The following is a 9589-nucleotide window of genomic DNA, read 5'->3' on the forward strand; positions in this document are numbered from 1 at the left end:
AGTCAGAGACACTTAAATGTAAACAAAATTCCATAAAACTTGAATGAGATAAATTCCTCTTGGTTAAGAATTTTATTTTATTAATAAATATAGAGAAAAATAGAAAATCAGTACTTCAGGCAAAATAACAGTTTTTGGCTGAGAGTATTACCAAAACAAGTGCTCTTGATTATCATTGTTAAAGTGAAAAGAGCATTGCTGCTTTCCTGGAAGTAGCTGGCCTGTTTTCCACTGATATGAAGGGAGAAGGCATTGAAAATAGTGAAAGAGGGTGATATAAATGGAATACTTATAGGAAATACAGTTTATAATAAAAAGTAGCATTTGATGTTTTACAGCCGTAGAGGAGACTATTAGCATGAGGTCATAATCTTATTTCTATTGACAAATTAACTTCATTTACAATATTCTTAATTCAGATATTTTTTCTGCTCTATTTGCTAGATTTTGGTCAAATCTTATCTGAACTTGATAGAAATCAAAATAAATCAATTTTACCACAAGCATTTTATTATTGATCCATCTGTTTATTTTGCTTAAAATACATTAGCTTTTGAAAAGATTTATAGTTTTGTTTCTGAGTGTTTATTTCTCCGAAGTTGCTGTCATGCTAGAAAACTGCTATTCTCAGCTCTACTCACATTGGCTAATAGCAAGTGGAAGTGATGTGTGGATGAGAAGCAAATGTGTCTTCTCTGCGTCTCTTTTTTAATCAATTGGCTGAAGAAAGAGAATGCAGATAGAAGGTGAAAGAAAATATAATCCCTGAAAGATCATGAAAAAGTCCTTTTAGTCAGAAAAAAAGAAATGGTGAGTTGAGCAGAATATATATTTTAAAATACTTTTCAAAAAATTCTTTTTTTTGAAATATAAAAAAACTGACCAAATAAAGTCTCAATGAATTACGTATAGCTCCCAGTATAACTCACAGTTAATAAAAGTTGACTATCCTATCTGTAGACAATATTTTTCATCAGCACTTTTCACCATACAGCTAGACCTCAGCTAACACTTATTATGTGTCATAAAAATGAATCACTTGAGAAGTCATCTTAATAATGAGATAATTTTTCAGGGACCCCGAATGGAGGGACCAACTGGAGCTGCAGCAGAGGATCACAAATTGTGAAGATTTCATTTTAATATGGGCATTTATCACTTCCCTAAAAATACTCTTATAATTTCTTATGTCTGTCTTTACTTCAGTCTCTGAACATAAATTGTGATGATTTCATTGACATTTGTCAGTTCCCAAATAATACTGTTATAATTTCTTATGCCTGTGTTACTTTAATCTCTTAATCCTGTTATCTTTGTAAGCTGAGGATGTATGTCACCTCAGAACCACTATTGTACAAATTGATTGTAAAATGTGTGTTTGCACAATATGAAATCAGTGGACCTTGAAAAAACAGAATAACAATTTTAGGGAACAAAGGAAGACAACCATAAAGTCTGCCTGTGGGGTCGGGCAGAATAGAGCCATAGTTTTCTTGCAGAGAGCCTATAAATGGACTTGAAAGCAGGGAAAATATCACTGAATTTTTTTCCTAGTAAGGAATATTATTAAGACCCTGGGAAAGGAATGGCATTCCTGTGGGGAGGTCTATAAATAGCCACTCTGGGAGTGTCTGTCTTACGTGGTTGAGATAAGGACTGAAATACGCCATGGCCTCCTGCAGTACCCTTAGCCTTATTAGGATGGGAAAAATACCTAGGGTGGTGAATTTCAGGTCAGACCAGGTCTCTGCTCTTGAACCCTGTTTTCTATTGTTCAAGATGTTTATGAAGACATTATGTACACATCTGAACATAGGCCCTCTTCAGTAATTCTAATTTTTGCACTTTGCCTTGTGATCTTTGCTTTTGTCCTTGCCCTGTTTCATCAGAAGCATATGATCTTTGTTTTGCAGCTCAGGTGGGCATCATGGTCCTACCAATATGTGACATCACCCCCGGAGGCCCAGCTGCAAAATTCCTCTCTGTACTCTTTTTATTTCTCAGACTGCCCGACACTTAGGGAAAATAGAAGCTACATTGAAATATTGTGGGTGGGATCCCCCAATAACAATTGACTTCTGGTACACAATTCAGAACATCTACAAAAGGAGTGGTGAGCAGATTTCAACTGTGATGCAAAATCTTATTCATTGACATTGGTAGCTGAGTGCTGTCTTAAGGATTCTCGAATCACTATTAACTGGAAGTAGATCATCATAAAGGTATTCATTCTCATCTTCACACCAGGTTGGGTTGCTTTCTTTTCCACAACTGTGTTTAAAACTGTAATGAGGCTTTTGGGTGTGCATCTTTTTCTAGTTTCATACAGCTGCAGAGGCTTCAAGAAACTTACAATCATGGTGCAAGGCAAAGGGAAAGCAAAGACTTTCTGGTTATGGCTGGAGAAAGAGCTTCAATATACTTACTGGTCTCACTCCAGATGTTCTTAACATTCAGACATGGTGACCCAGCAATCATATTGACAGTATCCATTCCAATGATACTCAAACTTCAGCATGCATCAGAGTCCCTGTGAGGCTTACTAAGATAGAGACTGCTGAGCCCACCTCTAAGACTTTCATTTTAAGGAATAAAGAGCATTCCATTGTGTAAATATACCACTTTTTAAAGTTCATTCACCTGTTGATGGACACTTAGGTTGATTTCATACCTTAGCTATTATATATCTTTTTTCTTTTTGTTTCTAGATACACTTTAATTTTGTACTAAATTCTGTTAAATGCCTTTATTTCTATGCCTTTTGGTTAATATTTTGACTGATTGAAACAATAAATTTTTAAACAAATTTTTGGATCAAGGCCATTACTTTATTATTAACATGATCTGAGACATTATAGCAATAAAAATCAACATTGATTAGTGAAACAATTTTCTAGGCCCTGGTAATCATTTTCTCTTCTGCCCAACATAAAAGTTGAATCTTTGTGTCATTTCTCACAGGTGTAAGAAAGAAGCTTTTGATTAAATTGGTCAGCATATAATTTTGTAAAATTTTACTTTTTTAATCTTTAAACTGCTCTATTACCAGAAAAGGTATTTTAAATATATATTATTTTACTCTATTATATTTAAATTCTTCAGAAAAACTAAGTTGACAAAGTATGCACTCACATTTTTTTGAAAATTAAAAATGCTTAAATATTTTTTACAGAATCTAAAACTAAAAATATTTTTAGTTTGTTAGAGAACATCTCTGAAATACTTCAAGTTACCTTCTTCTGACAGTAGATATATATTTTTCTATATTGCTATAATACAGCTTTGGCTGTCTTTTGTGGTCAGCTCCCTCATTTTTATTCTATTTTCCTCTGCAGTATTTATGCTATGCATTTTATATTTTAAAAGTTGTAGACCGTGCAATGTAATCTTCAAACAATTGACAAATGTTTTTCAATGTATAACTCTCTACTCAATCCACAGTCACTTTCACTCCTCGAAGGCATTTTTAATGCCTGTAAAGCAAAGGGATTGTTCAGGTGAGTGCGCTGAGCTGGTCTTCTCCAGTGTCATTGCATTCACATTCACAAAAGTGTTCTGGTGAAAGAGGGTGCACTTCAACACTATTATAACAGCAATATGGAAACGACATAATAGAATAAAATGTGAATCATGGCCTTCTAAGAAAATAAGTTAATTTTTCTCATTCTGTGTATGTGAGTATGAGGTAGTTGTAAGGTTGGGAATTGAGACTAAAGTGAGAGAGAAGAACACTTCACATGAGTAGCACAAGAAGGTCCTGTGCAACCTTCTTGTTTATCAAACATACCCGGAATGATTTTGTGAAGTATTATGTTGCTGTATTCATCACTTATTAGACTCTGATGGTCATTTTTTACTTTATGAATTTAAATATGCTCTTATCGTCATCCAGGGTCCTGTCCTTGAGGCTTAAGTACTCAGACATAAAACTATTAAGGTATTGATGAAAGATGAGGGTTTTTTTTGTGTGTGTTTGTTGAGACTGAGTCTCGTTCTGTCACCCAGGCTGGAGCGCAATGGTGTGATCTCAGTTCACTGCCACCTCCGCCTCCAAGGTTCAAGCAATTCTCATACCTCAGCCTCGTGAGTCACTGGGATTACAGGTGTGTGCCATTATGCCCAGGTTGGTAGGTATGTGGTTATGAGGCACTGACTCATGGGTTGGGGGCTCTCTGAGGACCCTTCCCTCGCTGTCTACCTTAGGCTAGCTAGCTAATCCCTCTCAGTCACCTCTCAGGAGTGGAGACCCTAACTTCTGTTAGGGAGATTAGGCATTGATATTTTTGGCTATTCCTCGCTGGAGAGGGGTGTGTGTAGAAAACAGCAGCTAGAATTTCTTCCAGGGCTGGTTTAAGTGTCTTGAAAGAAACGTGTGTTTATGCATTCCATTTGCATTACCACTTGGAGCTTGATAGTTTTTAGGGAAAAAAAAACAAGCTGGTTTAGTAGAGGACACGCAATGAAATGAAACAAGGAGGGTAGGAAAAGCCTAAAAATGTTGAGGCTGCTGACACACCCCAATAACTGGTAGCTATAGTTATGTTTGCTAAGATTTGGGGGCATGAGACTTGGCTTTGGTTAGCTCCCTTGATCTTACTTTCTGATAAAAGAAACCTGTGGGTTATTGGCACCTTATTTATTACCATCACCCAGCCGGATTTGCAGAATAATTGCTTAGAACTAGAATATTGATTTAGATTTTTACATTACCCATCCCTTTCTTTTTTTTTCTGAACTGCAGGCAGAGATTTCTGGTTGGCTTACAGGAATAAGCAGGGTTTAAAATGTCATCAAAAACTTTAAAACAATGAATGAGACTAGAAGTTCATGAGAAATGTATGAAAAGTTTTGAAGCATATTTTTTTTTTAGATTTTGTTTTGTTAAAAACAACTCACAAGAGTCTGAATTGTTTGCAAAATAGACTTTAGTATTATACTCAGCCTATATGGCCATAGTGCAGCAAGAATAACTCTCTCTCCATAGGCCTTTTCGGTAGGCTTTGATGGAACTCTGTTCCAAAAGAAATCTTAGATAGGATTTTTTAAAGCTGGGCCAAGCCGTGGATTTGTACCCATAAATACCTGTGAGTTGATTAAACTCCTGTGTTTCTGAGGCTAGAAGAGCATACTGTTTCTGATTCTGTTACAAAGTGACATTTTTTTACTCACCATAGGCCAGGAATTCTGTATGAGGACTGTGTAGACAAGGATGAGACCAGGTTTCCCAAGATGCTGTTACAGGCTTTGCAACTTAAACTTGATTTCTTAAAGGAAAACACATCCTTCCAGTTAAAGCTGTGATAAAAGAACTAGCATTTTTCTATTGTGTTTCACTGCAGAAGAAATGGATTTTTCAGTTGGGCACGGTGGCTCATACCTGTAATTGCAGCACTTTGGTATGCTGAGGTGGGCAGATCACAAGGTCAAGAGATCAAGATCATCCTAACCAACACGGTGAAACCCCATCTCTACTAAAAATATAAAAATTAGCTGGCCATGGTGGTGCATGCCTGTAGTCTCAGCTACTCAGGAAGTTGAGGCAGGAGAATCACTTGAACCTGAGAGACAGAGGTTGCAGTGAGCTGAGATAATGCCACTGCGTGCCGACCACAGACAGAGTGAGACTATCTCTCAAAAGAAAAAAAAAGAATAGGAAATGGATTTTTGTTTCACTGATGCAAACAACTATATTGTTGTAAGTTAAGAATACTTATAACTAGTTGATAAAGGTTCCAAGATGGCCAAGTAGGATCAACTCCAGTCTACAGTTCCCAGCATGAGTGACTCAGACAATTTGATTTCTGCATTCTCAACTGAGGTACTGGGTTCATCTCACTGGGGCTTGTTGGACAGTGGGTGTAGCCTACGGAGTGTGAGCTGAAGCAGGGCAGGGCATCGCCTCACCCAGGAAGCTCAAGGCATTGGGGTCATACCTTTCCTAGCCAAGGGAAGCCGTGACAGACTGTACCTGGAAAATGGGGATACTCCCACCCTAATACTGTGCTTTTCCAATGGTCTTAGCAGATGGCACACCAGGAGATTATATCCCATGCCTGGCTCAGAGAGTCCCATGCCCGTGGAGCCTCACTCACTGCTGGCACAGCATTCTGACATCGAACTGCAAAGCAGCAGTGAGGCTGGCGGAGGGGCGTCTGCCATTGCTGAGGCTTGAGTAGGTAAACAAAGCCATTGGGAACCTCAAACGGGGTGGACTTCACCGTAGCTCAAAGAGGCCTGCCTACCTCTTTAGACTCCACCTCTGGGGGCAGGGCATAGCTGAAGAAAAGACAGCTTCTGCAGACTTAATCTGCATAAACAGAACCAATGACAAAAACCACATCATTATCTCAATAGATGCAGAAAAGGCATACAACAAAACCCAACAGCCCTTGATGCTAAAAACTCTCAGTCAACTAGGTATTAATGTGATGTATCTCAAAATAATAAGAGTTATTTATGACAAACCCACAGCCAATAACATACTGAATGGGCAAAAACTGGAAGCATTCCCTTTGAAAACTGGCACAAGACAGGGATGCCCTCTCTCACCACTCCTATTCAACATAGTGTTGGAAGTTCTGGCCAGGGCAATCAGGCAAGAGAAAGAAATAAAGGGTATTCAATTAGGAAAAGACAAAGTCAAATGGTCCCTGTCTGCAGATGACATGATTGTACATTTAGAAAACCCCATCGTTTCAACCCAAAATCTCCTTAAGCTGCTAAGCAACTTCAGCAAAGTCTCAGAATACAAAATTTTTCAATGTGCAGAAATCACAAGCATTCCTATACACCAATAACAGACAAACAGAGAGCAAAATCATGAGTGAACTCCCATTCACAATTGCTTCAAAGAGAATAAAATACCTAGGAATCCAACTTACAAGGGATGTGAAGGACCTCTTCAAGCAGAATTACTCAATGAAATAAAAGAGGACACAAACGAATGGAAGTACATTCCATGCTCGTGGATGGGAAGACAATATCGTGAAAATGGTCATACTGCCCAAGGTAATTTATAGATTCAATGCCATCCTCATCAAGCTACCATTGACTTTCTTCACAGAATTGGAAAAAACTACTTTAAAGTTCATATGGAACCACAAAAGAGCCCTCATTGCCAAGACAATCCTAAGCAGAAAGAACAAAGCTGGAGACATCACGCTACCTGACTTCAACCTATACTACAAGGCTACAGTAATGAAAACAGCATGGTACTGGTACCAAAACAGAGATATAGACCAATGGAACAGAACAGAGGCCTCAGAAATAACACCACACATCTACAATCATTGATCTTTGACAAACCTGACAAAAACAAGACATGGGGAAAGAATTCCATATTTAATAAATGATGCTGGGAAAACTGGCTAGCCATATGTAGAAAGCTGAAACTGGATCCCTTCCTTACACCTTATACAAAAATTAATTCAAGATGGATTAAAGACTTAAATGTTAGACCTAAAACCATAAAACCATAAGAACCCTAGAAGAAAACCTAGGCAATACCATTCAGGACGTAGGAATGGGCAAGGACTTCCATGAGCATGGAATTTTCTTCCATTTGTTTGTGTCCTCTCTTATTTCACTAGCAGTGGTTTGTAGTTCTCCTTGAAGAGGTCCTTCACATCCCTTGTGAATTGTATTCCTAGGTATTTTATTTTCTCTGTAGCAATTGTGAATGGGAGTTCACTCATGATTTGGCTCTCTGTTTGTCTGTTATTGGTGTATAGGAATGCTTGTGATTTTTACACATTGAAAACTTTTGTATTCTGAGAATTTGCTGAAGTTGCTTATCAGCTTAAGGAGACATGGGGTTGAGATGATGGGGTTTTCTAAATATAAAATCAAGTCATCGGCAAACACGGGTAATTTGACTTCGTCTTTTCCTAACTGAATACCCTTTATTTCTTTCTCTTGCCTGATTGCCCTGGCCAGAACTTCCAACACTATGTTGAATAGGAGTGGTGAGAGAGGGCATCCCTGTCTTGTGCCAGTTTTCAAAGGAAACGCTTCCAGTTTTTGCCCATTCAGTATGATATTGGCTGTGGATTTGTCATAAATAACTCTTATTATTTTGAGAAACATTCTATCAATATCTAGTTTATTTAGAGTTTTTAGCATGAAGGGCTGCTGAATTTTGTCAAAGGCCTTTTCTGCATCTATGGAGATAATCATGTGGTTTTTGTCGATGGTTCTGTTTATGTGATGGATTGTGTTTATTGGTTTGCACATGTTGAACCAGTCTTGCACCCCAGGGGTGAAGCTGACTTGCTTGTAGTGGATAAGATTTTTGATGTGCTGCTGGATTTGGGTTGCCAGTATTTTATTGAGAGTTTTTGCATCAATGTTCATCAGGGATATTGGTGTAAAATTCTATGTTGCTGTTTCTCTGCCAAGCTTTGTTGTCAGGATGATGCTGGCCTCATAAATTGAGTTAGGGGGGATTCTGTCTTTTTCTATTGATTGGAATAGTTTCAGAAGGAATGGTACCATCTCCTTTTGGAACCTCTGGTAGAATTCTGCTGTGAATCCATCTGGTCCTGGACCTTTTTTGTTGGTAGGCTATTCATTATTTCCTCAATTTCAGAACCTGTTATCAGTGTAGTCACAGATTCAACTTCTTCCTGGTTTAGTTTTGGGACGGTGTATGTTTCCAGGAATTTATCCATTTCTTCTACAGTTTCTAGTTTATTTGCATAGATGTGTTTATAGTACTCTCCGATGGTAGTTTGTATTTCTGTGGGATCGGTAGTGATATCTCCTTTATCATTTTTTATTGCATCTATTTTATTCTTCACTCTTCTTTATTAGTCTTGCTAGTGTTCTGTCAATTTTGTTGATCTTTTCAAAAAAACAACTCCTGGATTCATTGATTTTTTGAAGGGTTTTTTTGTGTCTCCATCTCTTTCACTTCTGTTCTAATCTTAGTTGTTTCTTGCCTTCTGCTAGTTATTGAATTTGTTTGCTCTGGCTTCTCTAGTTCTTTTAATTGCGATTGTAGGATGTCAATTTTAGATCTTTCCTGCTTTCTCTTGTGGGCATTTTGTGCTATAAATTTCCCTCTACACACTGCTTTAAATGTGCACCACCGATTCTGGTATGTTGTATCTTTTTCATTGGTTTCAAAGAACATCTTTATTTCTGCCTTCATTTCATTATTTACCCAGTAGTCATTCAGGAGCAGCTTGTTCAGTTTCCATGTAGTTTTGCAGTTTTTAGTGAGTTTCTTAATCCTGAATTCTAATTTGACTGCACTGTGGTCTGAGAGACAGTTTTTGTGATTTCTGTTATTTTATATTTGCTGAAGAATGCTTTACTTCTAATTATGTTGTCAATTTTAGAATAAGTGTGATGTGGTGCTGAGAAGAATGTGTATGTTGTTGATTTGGGATGGAGAGTTTTGTAGATGTCAGTTAGGTCTGCTTGGTGCAGAGCTGAGTTCAAGTCCTGGATATCCTTGTTAGCCTTCTGTCTTATTGATCTGTCTGATGTTGACAGTGGGGTGTTAAAGTCTCCCATTTTTATTGTGTGGGAGTCTAAGTCTCTTTGTAGGTGTCTGGTGACTTGCTTTATGAATCTAGGTGCTCCT

Source organism: Chlorocebus sabaeus, chromosome 6, assembly GCF_047675955.1.
Source record: "Chlorocebus sabaeus isolate Y175 chromosome 6, mChlSab1.0.hap1, whole genome shotgun sequence".
Classification (NCBI taxonomy): domain Eukaryota; kingdom Metazoa; phylum Chordata; class Mammalia; order Primates; family Cercopithecidae; genus Chlorocebus; species Chlorocebus sabaeus.